Source organism: Cinclus cinclus, chromosome 9 (genome assembly GCF_963662255.1).
Source record: "Cinclus cinclus chromosome 9, bCinCin1.1, whole genome shotgun sequence".
NCBI lineage: Eukaryota > Metazoa > Chordata > Aves > Passeriformes > Cinclidae > Cinclus > Cinclus cinclus.
The window spans coordinates 2,092,068-2,113,354 of NC_085054.1; the positions used below are offsets into that span (position 1 = coordinate 2,092,068).

Sequence of the window (21,287 nt, forward strand, 5' to 3'; positions counted from 1 at the left end):
GGCTTAAGTATCAGTGGCTTATTTTTTTACATTGTCGTTCTCTTTCTTATTTAACAGTTCCCTGGGATATGCAGGGGGCCATACCCAGGCCTTCCTAGCAGCCAAGATGAGGGGAAAAGCACATGAAGGACATTTATGGAAAGAGGCAGAGCTTGAATTGCCACGCAACTCACAGAGTATTTTGGTTCTGCAATCAAATTGTGTACTGCACTTTTTGCCAAAAAAGAAGAAACATGGCACTCATTCTCTTGAAAGCTTACTCCTGCAGTAATTTGTTAGCTTACTTTAAGTTTCATATTATTTATAAGCTCTGACCCAGACTTCTCATTAACTGTTCCCAAAGCACTAGAAAAGGAAAGTAGAAGTACTTCCTTCTTCGTGTGTCTGGTTAACAGCTGTGCCTCTTAGAGGAAGGAGAAAATAGCCAGCAGTGATAAACACTCACCCTGCTGGTCCACATCGAGAGCAGTGCTGCAGTGTGAGCTGCCTCTCCCCAGGATCCTCACGCAGCAGCACTCGCTCCAGTGCTCTCAAGTGCAGCTTGCTGAAAACAGTTTTACTGTGGGCAAAGAGAGGTTCACTCGTCCTCCCTGCCCCACCGTTGCCTACCTATTCCCTCTATTATTTTTGTTGTTTTCAATTTTTAAGAAATTGCTAGGCTGGGCTTCAAGAGAAGTACAAATACTCAGAGGTTATTGGGTTCTCTGCTCTGGCTCAGCAATGGTGAGTGTTGTGAAAATGCATTAAACCAGTTTTATTGCACCTCTGCATGTGATCAGCCCTGCAGTACTGGGTTGCCTTCTTTCAGCAGCAGTTCACCCTCGAGGAGCCTGGTCTCTGCAGTTGAACCAGTGCTTAGGCAGCTTCCTGTCCCCAGATGAGCCTTGTTACATCAGACCATGACCTGCATAGCTGCTGGCATCCTAAAATTACATACTTGTCTTCCCCCTTAGTTTTTTGTGGTTGTTCTGATCTGGTGTTCCTGAATACAAACAGTTAAAAATGACAGCGGTGGCTTAATATTTGTTAAATGAACTAAACTTGGAGATCTGACTGTTTTTGGTTTGTTTTATTCTGAGTTTGAGTTTGTATGCTCATTAAATACACACTTTGGAAAGCTTTTCTGTGTGATATTGGAGACAAGGATGGTGTCTTCCAGTGCCACTGAGACTGTCCCCAGTCTGTATGCTTGTAGGAAATCAGGATTTAGGATCCTTGTGAGGCATGATGAGAATCCCAGGAGTTGATAGCAGGGTTTACTTGTGTTTGCAGAAGGGGACAATACACAAGCATAAGCCAGCTGACCAGCCCTGCCTGTGGAAACCAAAAAAAATCCTCTGATCTTTTCATCTGTGCATTGTCACCTGAGCTCCTCTTCCTAAGCAGCACATACATTGCTTAAAGGAGGTGGTGACTTTCTTACCCAAACTGTACTTTGTAAGTCAAAACTACCTAAATGCAATTCTACAGGTTGATGTCTCCTGAGGCTTAAACTTTTCCACCTTTTCTGTTCTACAGTATTGAAAGTAGTTTACCCTGTGTGCATTTTTCAGTCTTGGGAAGGGAAAGCATTTCTAATCCTTCCAGCTCAGGAGAATTTTATTGCACTAGGAACACTGACAGTCTCTCAGTATTCCCCTTCAATATATATTTTATACACACACACACACACACACGTATATATATAGAATATTTTTTAAAACCCCCAGTTATTAACAAATATCCCCACTATTTCCTAAAACTGCATCTTCCATAAGGCAAGGCCAGAATTCATAATAGTTCCTTGGGTATAAGCAAGATCAGCACCCAACCATTACCTTTTCTGTTAGGAAGAAAGGAGTCTAGGAGGGTGCTCTTGTATGGCAGACTGTTCTCAGAATGTTTTATCTGTGTCCAAATGAAAAAAATGGATGCCTTTTTATTTAACTTAACCCAGTTTGTATTTCCCTGTCTAGAGTACTACACTTTTAATGACAATTATTAAATTTACTTCTCACTAGACAAAGAAGTAGCTGCACAATGAAACTGGATCACTTCTTTTCAACAAACAGGAAATCCTCTCGAACCAGCTTAGTTCCTGCCCTAGAATGTGATGTGTTCTTTGCCTCTACTCATACATGCTTGCATACATCTGTGGAAGGTTGGAGGAATTAACAAGAAATCTAGGGAATTTTTAAGAATAAATTCCTAGCCCTCAGCCAGTCTGTTACCTGGAATTTGTTAGCACTTCTGGAGTTTTGACTGAGAGAGCCAAGGCTCCAAAGTGAAAAGTTGTGTATTTTGAAAAGCTTATGGTAACTGGGATCAAATTGTTAGGAATGTTACTGCTAGCTAACATGACTGATAGAAGATCTGGAAGAGGTTTATCTCAGTGACCATAATGCTGTGCTTCTGGCTGTCAGAGTAATTAAACATCACTATGTGGAGCTCCATGTACTGCTCTCTCTGGTGACAAATCTGTTTGGTGTCTCTCTTCAAAAGCTACCTTACTGTCTTTATTTTCTTAAAAAATAAAACCTCCTGTTTTCTGCAAGGCAGCCACAGGGGGATTTTATGTACATTAATTACCTGGACACTATGCATTTTAAGTGCTTTAGGAAGAATGTTGCAGAAAAACAGTGGATTAAGTGTTGGTTTCAAGCTATCAGTCAGTGCAGTCCTAGGTTTTGAGATGTGGAGTTTGAAGCTGTGCATGACCCAGACTCTCTTCTGGCCTCTCTGCCAGCTGGGGTTGTAATAAAGGGGGATAGAGCAGCCATGGTGTCTCTCTTTTCCCTGAGGAGGTTGTACTTCCTTCATGTGATGAAGCAGCAGAGGAAAGGAATGGAGCAAAAGGGCTTCAGAGAAACTGGCTTGTGCTAGGGAACCTTTCCTGGAAACATAATGAAGCACAGGATGCGATAAGCATAGCTCACAGAAAAGGAAACTGCTTCAGAAGGCTGCAAGAACAATGCAGCATGACTTGAGGCAGACAACTCTCTGGGATTAGAATGCATTGGCTCAGGCTGAAGAAGAAAGACAATCTTGAAAGACAGTTTTGGAAAGGTTTTATTGTTTATGTATGGAAAGCATATGTTCTTCCTTAGAAGTTGAATTTTGTGAGTCTGCCTGCACTAGCTAGAATTGACTGTTTATGAAGAGTGTGAAATGCTCCCTAGTGGTAGCATTTATCCACTCCCTGTTGTCTTCTAGGAAGGCGAATTGCCTTTCTAGTAAACATCATTCCTGGAGCTGGAAGTATCAAGGAAAGGAGTTGTAGGTGGGTGCTTGGATATTGCCTGGATCTGCAAAATATCTTTGTGCCACAAGGGAAAGGGGAAGCTTTCCTGAAGGGCAAGGAAGAGCTCTCACAAGGGTGAGAACGATATCATGCTGTTAAGTATCTCTAAAATGACAAGACCTAGCAGTGGGACATGGATCTGACAACCCTTCACAATGCCAGGATTAATTGCACAGGGTTATGATGTGAAGGTTGCCCTTCTGCCAAACTTGTTGCCTAATGCATTTGATGTTTCCCTCACAAGCTAATGCTGTGAATACTGTAGAGTCACCCATCACTGAAAAGACTGAGCAACATGAATGTCTCTAGTTGCAGATGTGAATGGTGGTCTGGCATTATGAACTGCCCAATGCTGAGTTGCTTTGTTCACTTCCTTTCATGCTTTATGAGGTCAATTAAGTTAATATCCTTAATAAAATGTTAACTTGAGTCAGACAGAAAGCTCCAGTACAGTCTTTGATTTGATATTTCAAAAATATTGAACTCTGGATGAGTGGGTTTGCACATGACACTTGCATTATTTTGTATTAAAATTCAGGTGGGTTTCATTTAGACCAAAATAATCTTTTTTGTACCTTAGAGATAACTTTGGCCTTCTATATTTACGTAATTCCATGGTAGTTAATTCATGCTGCTGCTAGGAAGAAGCATGCAAGCACTGAAGTAGTTTAACCAAAACCAGGCAACATGGTTTGCTGTTTGATAACCACCATCTTTTTCCATCACAGTGAAAGTCATCTTATGAACCTCTGACATTTGATGATCATTATGTCAAAAGCCTTTCGGGGTAAGTAAAGCAGACAACTTTTTTTAGTGCTTTCTTATTTCTCAGCTTATACTGAAAATGGAAAAATGTAACTCAGATAATATTTTAAACTTTAACTCTTTGTATGCATAATTCTGATTCCATTATACATAGTTGTAGATATCCAGAAAACAGAAACACTATGATGTGCATTATCAAGTGACATGTCACAGCTGACAGATAATTGTTAGGACTCTTGTTACCGTGATCAAATGGTTTTGTAAATGAACAATGCTGATAATATATTTATAGAAAGCATATTTAGTTCAGAGGATTCATAAGCAAAAACCTCTTTCTGCATGTTTTTCAGTTTTGTTCCAAGTGATTTATCATAGCGGTAGACATGACAAAAGTGTTTTTAAATTATTATAAGCTAATACTTCTTTTCTTACAAAAATTTGGTGAGCATAATCTTACTTTATTCTTGGCAAATTTTGTAATCGCTGGAGTTGATGGGGATTATTTCATCCTTCTGTAAATAGTATCCTAAATGGTTACACAAAGCAATGCAACTGTTTAGGAAAGGAAATGCTGTGTAATCATAGAAATCATAAGCAAGATTTAAGTTGGCAGACAGCTCTTGATGCAGGTTGAATGTTGCAAGGTCACGATGTCCTTCCTGCCTGTTTTTTGCTGTAAGAAGAATTCCTGGAATTTTCTTGATTATGGCCTGAAACACAAGCTTCTTTTCTGAAAGCTGCTGTGTTTGATGCCCTTAACATAATGTTTTAGGATTAAATCTTGATGAAAAGTGAGGAAGACCTGATGACTCATTTTAACATAAAAGGTTTCAGGCAGTTTCATTTCTCAGATAGTTAGGTCAAATAGATTGCAAAATGTCTCTTCAGCTAAAATGTATTTCCTTGTGGTAATATATTCTAAATAGTTTTTAAAAATCCAATCACTAGGGAGGAAAGTAGACAACCAAGCGTTCCTTCCTTTTCTGGGGGTTTATGTGTGGAAGAAATACATCTGTACTCATATACCTGAGACCAGTGTATGAATGTTTCTTAGGAATCCCCTCTAGAACAGCATGTATTACACACTGGTGCTGCCATATTCTCAAAGCCTCACAAGCATAGGAATTAAAATGGATTTCCACCACTCTTAGGATTATGGTTTCCATCACAAGCCAGGGAGCAGTTCCAAAGGCAGGCTCAAGTGCTGCCAGCAAGTTTGGAACACATGGTGCCTCTTTAGAATCCCTTCTTGGAGAAGAAGGATACTTAAAATAGACTCATTTTCTGTAGCACCATATGTAAGCTATTATCAATCAAAACTTTTCCAAACTCATTGTTTAACTTTGTATAAAGGGAACCTTCTCAAGCAAGAGGGAGCCCCCACCTTATGAAATACAAAGGAAATGTGCTCAAAACAGAGGAGTCCTCCATTTTAAAACCCAGAGAAAGGTTTAGAGGTACAAGCATAAGAAGGGTTTTATGGCTGTTTATGTATTTTATGTCTCTAGCAAAGTGCCTCTTTAACCTAAAAGGATAAAATCACACAATGCCATTCTGAAGAAGAGGGTTCTCTTGTTCTGGTTATATTTCTTGCTGCGTTTTTTTAAGAAGCTAGACAGTGGCTCACTGAAAGCATAGTTAATCCTAGTAACTTAATAGCACCAAATTTTGTTGTTCCTTTACATGCAGAGCAAGCTCTTCCTTTGCCTGCTCACACTGTTTGTGTAGCTTGAGCAGCACAGAGCAAGTGGGCTGTGCTGGGCTCTGTGCAGTGCCCGTGGTGTTCACACAGAGCCTGAAGAGCAGTTCTGGGCATGGGACAGAGCTCTGGGACCTTCAAAGCACTTTTCTATTGCTGCAGTGCTTCATTTCTTCATGGTTGTGGCAACTGTGTTTATTTCTGTCCAGGAGGTTTGCTGCAGGTGAAGCAATTTGAAAGGCATCAGGTAGATTAGGACAGTTTCTCGCACTGTTGCGTAACCATCACTTACCTCTTCTTGACAAAACTTGCAGTTCCAACATGATATTACTTCCTCAGGGAAATTGTAACTGAGTTGCAGATTTAGACTTTGGAAAAAAAAAAAGTGTTTTGGACCATCCTTTCTTCTTGCTGCTTTTGGTCCTGGCTTTTTTGGAGGTGCATAAACCCCCAGTACATTAACTAACTGTCTTTTAAAGCTTTGTTGCTACAAACACAAAGCATGCAAAGCATGTCCTTACATGAGCTGCTCTCCCAGAACAGGGCAGAGCTCCCACGACCCAAGTTTTCTGAAATTACCAGGAACAGTCTGGTGAGGCCATTTCCTGAAAGGATATTCTGTTCTCATCTGTGAGGTTTCTAGGGTAAATGCTAAGATTTGAATCTATATTGCTCCTGACACGCAACTGTTCCTCAATATGATCTCTGTCCATGTTACATACAGTGGAAATCGATAAAAAATATGTTTTCATTGCACCAAATAGGGGCACAGACCTTCAGATTCTACATGGCTGGCCCATGCTGGAAAATAGAGTGTGGTTGTCTGCCACCTGTTTTGGACAGAAACATGTATCAGTACTCAGATCAGCTTTTATCTGTGAGACCAGAAATTGGTTTTACACAGTACAGGTCATTGAAGCTGACAATTGCTAGCAAATATTTCAGATGTGCAAAAACAGGGTGGGATCTTAAAACCCTTTTTTTTTTTTTTTTCCCCCCACTGGGGAAAAACTGGGGTAGGTGCTCTTGTGAGTCCCAGAAGATATCTGAACAACTTTGCATGTCCAAGCCCTGATCTCTGGGGAGGGCAAAATGGACTTGTGCTTCTGTATTCTGTGATCCTGAGCTTGGCCTTCCAGAGATTTCATGATGTCATCTAGGACTTCAGAGATTTTAGGTTCTGTGAAGTGGCTTTTTTTTTCTTAAGCTGTTGTATTGAGAATTGATGCCAGTTTTCAGCATTTTGATGCACAAAGTGAAGGGGTTAGTCTTAATTCAGTTCTGTAAATACTGCATCAGCTTCCAAAAGCCACGTGTAACTACTCAGGATGTATTTTCTAAAACTGCTCAGCAAGCAATGCCTTTGAGGCTGGTGTGATTTATGAAGTAATCTATGTATATCAGCCAGCTCAGTTTTTCAGTTCTTGATAGATGGTTACTGAGATTAGTTATATGTGCCTAATGATCATCCAGGAAATATGCCTAATCCAGGAAAATGGCAAGAGGTGTGAGAGGCTCCGTCCCAAAAAGCTTCTGGCTAAATTCTGCCATGCTTCCAATGCAATGTCCTGTTACACACTGAAAACTCCATACACTGCAGTTGGGAACAGCATTTTAAAAATAAAATTGAGGTTTTCAAGTTCACATCAATGATTGACTGACTTAATCATGACTGCATAATAGTGAGTTGAGAACCGAACCCCTTAAATTAATAACATGTCATTACTTTCGGAAATAGTGAATAACCAAAATAACAAATCTGGTCAGTGGAGAGTATCTACTTCCAGAAAACTAACATGGGAAAACAATTTGAAGTGAGGAAGTTTTGTAATACATTACTTTGAACAGCAGCCCAGTTTAAAAAAATTGGATCAGATTCACATATCAAAATGTTGCATTTTTCCACAGAGCTGGATCTCTGCAAAGAAAAGCAGTGACAGCTTGAGAGTACCTGTTTTCTCTCAAACTCTGCTAGTCTTTTAAAAACTCCAGGGCATGCTCTATTTTAGTGCAGGGTTTTTTTTAGTCCCTGCAGGATTTCACTATATTAGTAACACTCCCTACAGGGAACTTTTCCTTTCTGATCTCTGCTCTAAGCCGTTCAATAAAACAGGGGTTAGTAATGGGAGCTCACGACTGATGGTTAGAGCACATTATGGAGATGGGCTAGAAGGGGAAAGTACAGCTGGCCAGGATGTGTTCCTGGCCATGCTGTTTGCAGTGCCTGTGCTCTGAGCACTGGTGCAGGTTAGCCTGGCTGGATGCTGTGCAGTAGAGCACTGGAGAGAGCTGTGTGGCCATCTCCCAGTTCCAGTGACAAAGCTGGGCAGAGAGCAGCTGTGGCACAACCTCTGCCAAGTGAGTTGCCAAATGTGCTCCCAGAATTAGTCTTCTTCATCCCAGACACATTCAGGACACTGAGGGGATGGCTTAGACTATTGACCTGGAGCTGGAAGCTGTTCCCCTGAATAATCACTTAGTCTCTGGTACCAGCTAAGGGTATGTTCTGTAACTTTATGATGCTCTCTTATTTAAACTAGTTGAGAGAGGGGATTGGGTTTTGTTAGGGTTTTTTGGTTTTTTTTCCCAGTAATACTAACAGGAGGTTGTTCCAGGTCTTTCACAGTTGCCTATCTCAAGTATAAATATTGTTTTGCTGCTACTTCCATGACATCACTTTTTTTTTTCACTGCCTACTGTGCCTTGGATCCCGCAGTACAAGAATGAGTCTGTCTATTTGAGATGTACTTGTGCACCGTTGTGGAAACACAGATGTTTGTGGGTCACAGATGGTATGTATAGTTTTAGTATAACTGGGACACTTGTCTGATGTGCACCAGAGAGTAATTTTTAAAAAATCAAGCTCCTGTCTTTGTCTTCCAATCCTATCCTCATTGGAGTTCCCAGACAAAAGAAGGCACTTAGCTGTATCTTGATAGACTGCACAGCACATAAAAATAGACAAGATGGGTAGCTATAGTAGTGGAAATCATAGATTCATACTAAGCAGCCCATTTTGGACAAAGCCAGTAGCCTGACTTTGAAGTGGTCAAACATTGGTGACTTACCCCCTGCCTTGGGCATAGCTTTTTATATTGGACAAGTGATCATTTTGTCTATGGATTATATACATTTCTTTAAGATTTTATGTATCTAAGATTCTGAATGTTTATCATTAGTCTATATATTTTTGAGCCCAGGAATGCACTTTCAAAAGCTGGAAGTAATTTGCTTGTTGAGCAACTGAAGTCTGTGTTTTGCTGCAATGCTCTCTATACCAGGCATAGCTGATAATGATGGTCAGTTTTTGCCATTTCAGTTGCTGTACCTTTTCCCCATACTCAGCCAGGGTGTTTAGGATTCCTATCAAACCTGCAATTACACAAGAGTAAACAGAGTATTTTTATAGAGGTGTTGGATCTAAGTCCTGCAAAGGTAAAGTTGTTATAGATCTGCTTATCTGAGTTCACTACCATGTTAACCCTTTGATTGTTTAGTTTATTGAGTATCTCTAGGTTTAGGATTGTCTCATCCCTGTATTCAGTCACATGGTCAGATGCTCAGAACTGTTGTTTTGCAGAATAAGTGGTTTACAGTACTGCTCCAACATTGTGTGGGCTTGTTCTGCCCACGTGTGCCTACAAGTATGTAAAAAGCCAGCTGTTTGCAAACTTCTTTGTGTCATGTATCCTGTTTGAAGGACCGTGTCCCATTGACATGCCACTTCCACTCAGGGCCACCTGTATGTCTGCATGGATCATAACTCCTCCTAGCAGTGATCTCAACTGGTATTTAGTTAGAAGAATTGTTTGATGTGACTTTTGCTGTCTTTAGGACAAATTTGCTTGCAAAGTATGGGAAAACGTGGCCATTAATGACTTATGAGAGAGCAGACAAAACAGAAATGATGTCTTCTCTTTTACAGTCCCTTGATAAAAGCATGAAGGCAGTACAGTCCATCTATCATCGTTGTCCTGGGACTTTATAGCCAGGCCTCCAGGTTGCAGTTGCTAATTTTGTGGCAAGAAATAACAGCTATTTTTGCTCTCATAATCCTCAAGCCTGTCAGGTTTTTTAACTGGCTTTTCCTCATCCCTGTTTCTACCACTGAACAGTCTTTGAGGCTGGTTTGGAGGTACATGTACTGCATGTATGGCTGTGCTTGATAGGAACACTCATCCTCTCGATTTAATGGGAAATGTTTTGAGCTAAAGAGAGTAGGCTGTGTAAATCCAGATCTAAAAATACATTGATAACTTTTGACCAAGTAGAAACTCTATGGAGGTCGTTTGACTTTTCTGAAGAGGTGTCACCAGTGAGAAGTCAGCTGATGGTCTCTGTTGATGTGAATATCAGAAACACCAATAAAACTTGTAGAACTTCCAGATTTAAATCTTTCTTTCAAGTATAAACATTTTTCTGTATTTCAGAGGAGGCTGTTACTAGGTTTTTATGTGCACTGAAAATTTAGAGTAATTTTTCTGCTAGTAAAAAAAAAATATAAAGAAGCTGACAGCTGTAGCCAAGAAGTACATAATGCAAAGTGCTTGTCCAAACACATTCCTTCCAACTTACACCACATCCTTTTAGTACTTTAATAGATCTTGTATGAATGGATAAAGCAGATTAGAGGGTCACCAACACCCCAAGCTATTTCAAAAAGACCTTAAACTACAATTCTACCACCAGGACTATTCACTGGAGTTAGCTATAGTGAGAGTGTGAATGCAGATCCAACTTGGAACATTTTTTTCATTCCTAAGAGATATGAAAGAAGAGTGAGAGATTTTTAACTTCAAAGCAAAACTGACAAAAAGGCTCCTTTGGATATGTCTACGTAATACTTACATTGAAGGGATTGATTTGGGATTGTTACTAATTCTTATTATTAAAATCAGCATCTGAGAAGGAGCCCTGTCCAGTGTGTGAGAGGAAATAAACTCTTAGCTCAGGCTGTAGTCAGAAGTTTGGTCATGAATAGACAAGATCTGTGCTGGGATCAGTCTCTGCCCAAAATGTGCTTTCCCTTGGGGAGTTAGGATGATGTCAGTAAGGCAGCTGTGTGATAAGCAAACTCACTTCCTCTCTGTCTGAATAGCTGTATTTCCCTGGGCTATGCCTCCACAATATAAATGTGGCAGGAGTAACTTTCTGTAGAATAAAGAGTGTAAAGTAAGTTCTGCTCAGGTCCTTAGAAATATCTTTTGAGCTTCTTCCTCTTCATTCCCACCCTTGCACAAATTCAGTTTAAGCAATTTATTGTCTCCTTTCCTGAAGGAGAAAGGAGAAGGCTTTCTGTTCATTCACTTTCAGACATAGCCATCAGATGGTCACGGAGCTGTGTGTGTTTATCATTGCAGCATTTGAAAGTATGTAAATGACTAGCAGATGCTCTACTGGGCTGTAACCAAACTTGGCTGTGTCCATTTTAACATACACGTGACAAAACCACGCTGGCTCTGAACTGGCCTCAGTGTAAGAAGCTCTCTAGGTTCTCCTTCTGCAAAAACATTTTATGTTCTTATTAATTAGAAACAGGAGTCCATTTCTTTCAAAGTTCATGTGATAGTTATCAGGCCAAAGAAATATCTGAGTGGTAATAGGTTGATGATACTGCCAGGGATCTGAAGTTTATTTTTTGGGAAATATATGTTTATGAGTGTGTTTGTGTATATATGGGCATATAAATATCTATAAAAGTTAAACAGGCATGAACAGTAAAGCTCCTGGAATATTTGATGTGGTATATTTGCAGTTAATCCATTTCAGTATATATTTCACATGGCATATTGTTGACCTTAAGCTTTAGTGAGTATTTTCTTGCCCTTCTATCTTAATGTCTTTCAGCACAAACAGATCTTGAAGCTGCTTTATGAATTGGCAACAGCACTGTGACTTACTGAAATAAAAATATAAGAGCAATCTGGTAATAGTTATATACATCTCCACTCAAAAAAAGTCTTTAGGTTGGCTGTAATTAGGAGTATATATCAGTAACTTCTGTTTTATAGTACTGTTTCATAGCATGGCAATATTTGAACGTGAAGTATTTTAAATAGCTGTGGCCAATTTAACTTTGGGCAAATGGAGGATAACTTTGTTATTAATCATTTGACAGAAAAACTTGCACAAGTAAGTGAGGACCTGGTTGGGTTACAACAGCCCAGTGACCTGAGGAATTTTTATCAAGAAGTTCTTACCTGCTGTGCCACTCCACAAATAATTTTCAGAATTTCCTTTGGTTACAAATCACCACAAACTGAAACTTTCTGTGCCCTGGTGTCATGTAAGTTGCAGACTGGTGGTGGCTTCTTCCTGCAGAAGCCAGGAAAGAGGATGGAGAGAAGGCAGATGGTAATGAAGAAAGCCCCCTCTGGCATGAAAGGATGTGTTTGCAAGTTGCAGTGATGATGGAGGTAGTGAACAAGCAGAGATTTGGGGCCCTTAGTAGCCCATCTCTTGGGGCTGTATTGTTATTGGAGAATAGTGGGAAATTCAGGTAAATGTTGACAAAAATTCACTAAGCTGACTGAAGAAGCCAGGAATGTTGATGAATTACACACTAGTTGATGCAGGCTACTTCATGAAGACATGGCCTGGCTTAGCAAATATCATCAAATCTGCTTCCCTTCAAAATCTCATCAGCATCTATTTCAGTCCCAATCACTTTCTATCTCCAATTTATACTAATTTAAATGTCCCCAGAAGAGCAGTTTAATATTTTCTTGTTTAAATTTCCCATCTCATCAGAATCCCATGAGTCTTGCTGCTTTTGTCCTGCTTTGTGTGAAAGGGGCAGTAACATTTATCTCAGGTGAACTTTTCCATTTAATTGTTTTTTTTAATTACTTTGTGTCTTGAAAGGATTGTGTGAGTTTTCTCGAAGTCTTTAAAATTCAACCTTTTTTTGATTTTTGAGAGTATTATTCCTGAATGCTGTATTTTGTAATTCACCTCTGTGCCTCTTCAGGAAGGTGTTAAAATGACTGTTACCAGTAGTTGCTTGGGAGCTCCTTTCAGAATCTTGGTTTACTGCACTCTGCCCAGCACTGGTGTGAAGGAGATACTGCTGTTAGTTCCCTGCCTTTCTCTTGGCTGTAATTATGTACATGAAAAAGATTTGGGTAAATACAGCAGGTTCTTTCCATGTTGCTGCTAGCAGGTTGTCCATCTTTCCCATCTCCTGTCTCTGTAGAGAGAAAGTACTCCAGGTATGTTCTGGAAACCAGGACAGTATTTCTGACTGTGTAATTAAGAAATGCCAGCTCAGTTTAGGTTTTCTTAGTCTGGATTGTGGCATGTATGAACTATAAATGCTTGAAAGTGAGCTATTTGTGAAGCTGTAAACCTGGATCAGAAGATGCTGAGTTCAGTTTCTGCCCCTTCTGAAATTTTTCATGATCTTGAATGAAATGGTTGCATTTGTATGCCCCACCTGCCTCCAGACAGTAAGGACTGACTGGTCTGCTTTTCATCTGATGATTTCTGCACACGTGTGCTCAGACCCAAGCACCAGAGCACTCAAACATGGCTTTATTGATACTGAAGTGCTAGAGATAATTCTGTGTTTGTACAGCACCTAACAGGTGAAAAGCAGAACATCATTTGGGACATCTAAGTACTATGGTGATACAAATAATGATGGTACATTTTACTGTATAACAGAGACAACATGCATACTCTGGCAGTGAAGTCTGTTTTGGATAATTAGCTGCATAGCAGATTGGGGAGAATTGCAATTAGCTACAATCACTAATGAGAAAGCATGACACTTTGACAAGGAAACAATTTAGGAGATTAATCTGCAGGATGGATGTTGATTGTGATTTCTAAAGGAAGTAAAAAGGTCAATACTGGTACTAGAGTGTGTATGGCATTAAGATAATTAGATTGAGGTATCTTTTTATTTTGAAAAAGTTTTTAGTAGCAAGAAAATATTAGTTCTGCAAAAACTGTCTTACACTGAGGCTAAAATATGATTAATGATATTGGTTCAAAAACTCATGCTGGATAGGAATCATTTGACAGGAGCTTTATATATTGTACTGCTGTTGGGACATTGAACTGTAACTGCTGTAATTGGTAAACTGTTTTGTCTTTTAAAATATCAAGCTTTGTTTTCCTAGTCAGCTTCTATAGTGTTGCTCCACTGTTATTTAAATAAATATCTGTTCTATGCAAACTGCAAGAAGATTAAGCATTTCCTGAAGTTGCTGGTTAAAGCAAAATAAAGACTGCATTTTTCCTTGCACTGATTCTGTTTGCCATTTGTCCCTGGCTCTAATGGAGAACTGGAGAGAGTGGTTCATGTGTCTAATACTGGATGGCAAATTAAAGCCCATGTGTCATTAGGGTTTTGGTTTTCTTTTAAATTTAAATTCTCAGCTGAGCCTGTGTCCAAACAGCTCTGTATCCATTCTCAGTCCTCTCCATCTGCATCCAAGCACAATCTTTTCAACAAAGTATCTGATTCATGAGGCAATCACACAGGAGTTAAATTAGGAAACGAGTGTGCCATATGTGGCCATGTTGGATTCATCAGGTACTTCCAGAAGGAAAGGTAGTGGGTGTTTGATGCAAATCTATCCACTGAAAACACTTCACAGCTCACATAGTTTCTCATGCTGGGATAAATGTGGGTGAAAAAACCCTATTTGTCCTCTTTAATGACTTGCTTTACTCTGTGTTCACTTTAATCTTTTAATCTTCTGCGTGCAGAACACAGATTCTGCAAGGACAGTGTCTGCACTCAGTAAGGACCCACCAAGACAGGCACCCTTTCCTCACAGGAAATTTTTCAGTGACTGCATAGGCCTAGGATTATGACTGGCACCTTTTGACTTAGAAGGGAATGGAGATCAGTGAGTACCAGGAGAAAGGATAATATTTTTGCTTTTCAGCATCTTCTTTGAACTCTACCCCGACATTGGAGAATGATAGTAAAGCACCTGTCAGCTCCATCGACTCTAGCTTGAGACCTGAAAACCTTTTCTCAAGGTTGTTTTATAATCCTGAAATTAAATTTGAAACATTGTATTATTAAGACTGCAGTATGACAACCTCTCCTTTATGTTTTCAGATTCCTTGTTCCACTGCAGCACTCTGAGCACCACAGTCAGGTGAAAGCTGTCAGGGCTCTGACATGTTTTTAGCCAAGCTTGAGATGCATCATCCCAGTCTGAGGGGTACATGGCACTTTGAGCACTGGAAATGCACAGTATCTGGTGGAAATCAGCAAAGTAACACTTACTCAGCCCTTTGTGAAATGCTCCTGTTTTCCTCTTGCTTGTAGAACTTTATTATTTCTCTAAACCATGCGGCCCTCTGTTATAATTAGATGCCTTTGTATGATGCCAGGGTCACACACTTCTGGAACGTGAGTCCAGCTGTACTGACAGCAATATCTGCTGTCATGCTAGCAGCAACATCCTCAGAGTGAGCAAAACCAACAGGTTTCATTACCACAAGCAGCAAAGAAAACACTTCTGTACTCATTGAAATTCCATAAAGGTGAAGGGCAAGGTTGAAGTGAAAACTGAGCTAAAACACGAATTCAAGGGAGAAAGAAAGCTGATGCCAAGAATGCTTTAATAACCTTTTTCTGCTCCAGTGTTTGTACCAAGGTAACCTCTTAACTTCTTAAGCAAAATACTGTATTTGTTGTCTACTGTTCAATCACATAGGGGAAGCATTTAGTCCCCCATTTTGTATATGCTGTGATTCTGTAATAGGATTTGTGTACCACTGACAAATCAATGTGGGAATAGTATCCCATCCAGAAAAGCTTTGAACTTTTCCTTCAGAACAAAAAGAACAACTGAAGTAAAAAATGTGGTTTCTATAGATTTCTGCTTCATGATTTATGCAAACATTGACTTTTTTATAGTTGCAAAATTTAAAAGACTAGCATTCCAGCTATGTTCTCTGATGTCAGAAGCTGTTCCCTCAGCCAGATGCTGAAGATAGTGTCCTCTATTTAGCTGCCTGTTTCCTCTTAACTCTGAACTGCCCATTCCTCTGTCAACTTTGTTTGAAATCTGCAAATAAATTTACAAGTCACACAGGGTGTGAGCCTACATGAACAAAAGATTACTCCTCCATTGTGACTGTCACAGTCCTATTTCCTTTGGGAACCAGCTGATTAACCCAAATCAGAACTCTCTGAGCTGCCAGGAGATGCTTTGTAGCTGAGGGCTAGACTTTGTCATACAGCTTGGCAAATTCGGGCTCCTATTACCAGTCGACAGAGTCAGGTCAATTTTTTTTTTTTCCTGTTTGTCTGAAATCTGGGTTACAAGATGTGTGGTGGTGTACAGAAAACACCGCTGTGTTTGTTGAAATAGGTCCATATCCTGTAACACAGGCTCACTGAAAAACATGGCTCCAAGAGAAGTTTGAAGTCTGACAGGCCATCCTTCCCACCACACAGTGGGCTGATACATGATTATATCCTGGTTTGTAGTCGCTTGCCTTTCTTATTCTTAATTCCATTATCTCTCCAGGTACAATATTTTCACAATTTTCTTGCTGCTGTCACAAGATTGTGCTGCGAATTAAGCGCAATCTGAAAGTTAAGCACAATTTGAAAGTTATAAGTGTTACTATCAGTTAGATCCAAGTGAGAGTCTGTTGGCCCCAGCATCATAGAGGAAGATATAAAGTATTAATTTATTAACTGTGTTTAATCAACTAATACACACCATTCTAGCAGGGCAAATATAGATGGCTTCCTTAGAGTGAGACTTGTGGAGTGTCATCCAGTTTCTGTTCTGTTCTCCTGATTCTGTGTCTCTGAAGGGAAAGACTCTGAACCCATTTTCTGCCCATGGAAGAGATTATTCTTTTTCCTCTCATTTGTCCCACTCATCCTTTTTCTTTTTCTTGGCCATACCAACACTTTGACTACAAGAGCTCTATTGCTTTAACAGAACAAGTGGGATAATGACTGAGGCATAACTGCACACTGCTTTAAGGGCACCTTAATGTGAGCACATGTGAAAATGGCACATGAGAGATCTTGCTGCTTTCTCTCATGGGTTAGGTTATTCTTCTTGCTCTACAAAAACCACTTCAGCTGTAACATTGACAGGAGAGCTGAAAGAGTAACAAGACCTCTTATAAACATCCACTGCAAACTCCACACAAATGTCTAAACCTTCTGGGCTGATCCCTGTACTAGACAAGTGAGTTCATAGAGGTGTAGCTCTCTGTGTTTCCAGACCTGTGTCTTATATGAATAACCTGTTTCACAAGGGCAAAAACACATGAGAAATTTCTCTGCTAGCCCTGACAGCAACATCCATCCTGCTGGTGGAGGGACATTGTTTTCATTAGTCAGTGATAACCTCTCCCAGTGTTTGTAATCTTCTCTAAAGCTCAGATCAGGCTGCTCTGGAGGGCCAAGAAGTTTGCTGCCTGCTGCTGCCCAGTAAAACTCCATTCTGTGGGAGCTCATGCAGCTGGAGATCTTTACAAGGTGCCTGTCTGTGTAATTCTCTGGGAATCCATCTGGATGTTATTCAGTAATCTGTTCCAAACCTCTGTTTGTAGGGGACTGTCAGGGTTCTTGCTCTCAAGATCTATAGCTGCTGCTCTTGCAATCTGCTGTGTCTCTGCACTGCTCTGCTGACCAGCCCCTATGCAGATTTGGAGCCTCCTTTGTTAAGAGCTACTTGTTAAGAGCCAGTTGCTAATATTTTCTGTCTTGCATTATCAATCATAGCAACAACTAAGTTACTCGTGTGTGGCTTAAATATTACTTTAGAAGTGCTCTTTTGTTAACGCTAGATAGATGCCTCTGGAAAATCCTAACATCCCTACCTATCTGCAGTGTAGGACTTAAGAGTTCTGAAGAAAAACAGTAGAACAGGATCTGAAAATGTCTTCATACTGTTATAAACTGCAACAGACGTGCCATGGACAGATCATTTTGCCTCTCAAGTTCTCTGTTTCGCTTTTCTTGTGTCAGTTCAGATCATAATTTCTGAGGAATGTGGTACTGTATTATATATGTTCTTTGACCTATGCCTCTGCCATAATGCAGTTAATTAATACTTTTTAGTGGCTGCACATAAGCCACAGTCCATAACTGTTTAGTATAATTTCTTCAGTGATACATCTCTAGTGGTCACAGAAAAGCAAGGCTAACTTCAGTTAAGAGATTTGCCAGAAGTATCTTTGCCTGCTCGTTCTGTCCAGCATTCTTGCCCATGGAGCTGCAAATGACACAAAGCATTCTTATCACCACTGCATCCTTCAGGGTGGATAAACACGTATCTTATTGTTTTGGCACTTATAATTGGAGACAGGCTCACTACAAGATATTAAAAAGAGAGGGTTTTGATGCAGGTCTATCCTATCCTGGCACCAGAGAAGATGGGACTAGTGAGTGCAGTGGCTTCTGGGCCAAATTTAGGACTGCTAGAAATGGGTGCAATTCTGTTAAGACAAGTGAAGTCATAGTTACTGGTTATTGTTTTTAATTTAGCAGTCATTAAAGTTATTATTATTAGTTCATTATTAGAGTGCACTAAGAAAAGGTCTGGAAATTAAATAGGCTTGGTTATTAACAGGTAGTGGCTTTTTAACCTAAAATTTATGTGTCACCAATTCATGTGTTACCTGAGGGTTACTGTGTTTTGATGCAGGTGTACTACAGAGCAGGAGTTTTGTCCTCTGCAATAATCCAGCTATGACAGCACTGAAAACTGAGACAACGATGGTGTCTGATGTATGAACGCTGTGCTAGAGAGCAAGGGTGTAGAAAGCTGGTACAAAGTGTGAAAATGTGAATCAGGTGCCTGCCAAGCCAGGACATGTGTGAAACAAATGTTACCTCAGTGGTGCTGACAGGTGTTAGCAGCAGCCAGCACTGGGGGCTTCTGCTTGTGCTTTGTCTTTAGGTCTTTCTGTTTAGTGAATCCCAGGGCTCGTTTTTCCATGTGGAGAGCTTCTGTCCTTTTATTGTTGTTTTTGTTTTGTTGGTTTTGGGTTTTTTTTGTTGTTTGTTTGTTTTTTGTATAACAACAGATAGGAAATATGGTGGAGTAATTGATTCTGGACTAGTTCAGACCCTGCAGCCCCTGGAAAGGGGTGAAGGGTCCTGGTTTCCTGCCTCTGGCTCCATGCAAACCTTGGGAGTTCACCGTGCCCACAAGAAGAGATAAAGGGGGGGGAGGTGACTGAATGCTGAAATTAAGTAAGAGTTGTGTTAGATCTCCAATTCTTGTGTTGTGTTGCTCTAGAAGGTTTTTCTCGTTAAAGTTTTCTTGCATTTGGCAAGGACAGAGATGGTACTTGTGCAGGTGTTATTCTGTCCCATGATGGGGGGCGAAGAGATTACACAGGGAAACGCAGGGTCTGTATGTTGGTCAAAATTTCCAGAGCACTGCCTCCAGTAACACTGGCAGGGACTGGGGGCCCATGTGGATGAGCATTCCCAGTGCAATTCTGCAGCTCCATGGAGGGTTTGTGGGATATATAACCAAGGAACATGGTGTGGCTGTACAGAAGACATTAAAGTTATAACCACCTTTAGCAAAATCATTCCACAAGTAACTCTTTGGTGTCCATGCATTCAAAAGTCAGTTGGACACTTGGAATACATGTAGAAAGTAAAAAAAATTTGAGTATGGGGAAGGACTTGAGGGTGAGGGATTTAAGGCTTACTGCATTTCAGTCTTTATTTAGAGAGAATTTGTTTTCTACTAACAAATATATAAGGGGGGATGTAAGGTAATTCTATGTAATATAATATATATAATACTATATTATATATAATATATGAGGCATAATATAATATAATATAATATAATATAATATAATATAATATAATATATAAGGTAATTCTGGCAGCCCTTAGTTTAGTAGAGGATAATATATAGCATCTAATATTTGGTACTAAGCTAGACAATTTCAGTGAGGAATACATCAGGTGATTTTAGCTGTGAAAGATCAATGTGCATTTTGCATGTGATGTTCATCAGGTGAGAAGTATCTGGAATCCCATACTAAATTTCCTAAATACTTATTCTAGCTCACATGAAAGGTATATAGATGGAGAAAAGCACCAGAAAGTAGAGCAATACAGGATTTTAAAAAAACCACAACCAACCAAACAGGAGATCCTGGATGAAGCTTTCTCAACATGAGAGGTACAGCATTTATCCTGTGTCATGTAGACTGTTCTCTGCTTTGTCTGTCCTTTTTGGGTGCATCTTATCATCAGTTCTGTGTGGGCCTGACTCCTGTTGTTGGCTTATTGTGTGGTTACTTCTTAGGTTGTTATCTGCCTTTCTGCTTGTTGCCTTCCAGTTCCTCTGTTAACAACTGACCAAAAATATTCCCTCATTTCAGTAGGTGGCTATAGCTCTAATAGACAGTTCATGCATTCATAGCAACAGTGCTCCTCTTTACTCAGTTTAATTATTTATTGCAGAAGAGTGCAACTTTTTCATATTCCCCTAAACTGCCAAACAAAAAAAAAAAAAAATCCATTAAAATTCCATAAAATCAGGGTGGATTGATTCCTTTCGATATCCTCGTAAGTCACCTTAAATGTCTGTACGTTAGCTAGGGAGAGTTGGCAGCATAAAGGAAGCCCTTAAGAGCTCTCTCTCCTAATAAAGAGCTGCACCAGGTTTTGGTGTGTAAGAATCTAACCTTTTGTATGGGAATCTGTTATAATTTTTTCTAGCTGTACCACAAGGCCTGGGTCCTGTGAACACGTACACAGACATAATTTTACTTGCTGGTTGGTGCCATTGCTCTGAGATTCTGTCCCCTTATTTAAACAGAATAAGATTACAGAAAGCATTGCTGAATAAAGAGCTGTAAAAATCTGTGTTGTAGGGAGTATCCAGGCTCTATTTCTTGTAGAATTAGAGGATCCATCTAAGTCATGTACAAAAATGCTGAAGGTCATTGTTATGTCTGTTGTCTGATGGATCTAACACACACAGAGCATGTATTCCATGCTGTTTAATAGTCTCATTTTATCACAGCTTTTTTCTGTGGGCATCAGGCATTATTGTCTCAAGAGGCTGTTTACATGAGGAGCAATTTAAAAAGGTTACTGTTAGTGTTGAAATAGAGTTTATTATGTTGCAGCTTGAACCAGACTTTTCTTCTTGCGTCAAGACCCTTCCAGCTTCAGATTTAAAAACCTTAGGCCCAGATCCAGTCTCTCCAGTCCTTTTGCTGACAGCTGGGATGGCCTTCAGTGCTCTCGTGTTGGCCCAGTACCTGGTAAGTCCTTGGCTCCTCCGTTTTCTGGCATTTTCTGCAATAGATTAGATGATACAAACAAATGCCTTGGCTTCTAGTTGCAACTTCACATATGGTGAAATGAGCTCAGCACTTAGTTATGGGGCTTTTTCCTCGATCCTCCCTCCTGGTGACAGTTCCAAAAGCTTGTTTGGAAAATAGAAGTGAAAAATAGGAAAAACTGAAGCATGTACTGGAGATCTGAAAGCGTGGAGCTCTTGATACAAGCATATGTCAAACAGAAAAACATCTTCAAATCATCTCTGAGAAGTCACAAAA

The 21,287-nt window shown here is 40.0% G+C and overlaps 1 long non-coding RNA gene across 1 annotated transcript; it reads left to right on the forward strand.

Annotated features, from left to right (window-relative positions):
* The first annotated feature begins 684 nt into the window (after positions 1–684).
* Positions 685–20,281, forward strand: LOC134047158 (uncharacterized). The gene is made up of 3 exons (XR_009933416.1): positions 685–723; positions 4,009–4,067; positions 19,780–20,281. It is a non-coding gene; the product is annotated as an uncharacterized LOC134047158 (long non-coding RNA).
* The last annotated feature ends 1,006 nt before the right edge of the window (positions 20,282–21,287 follow it).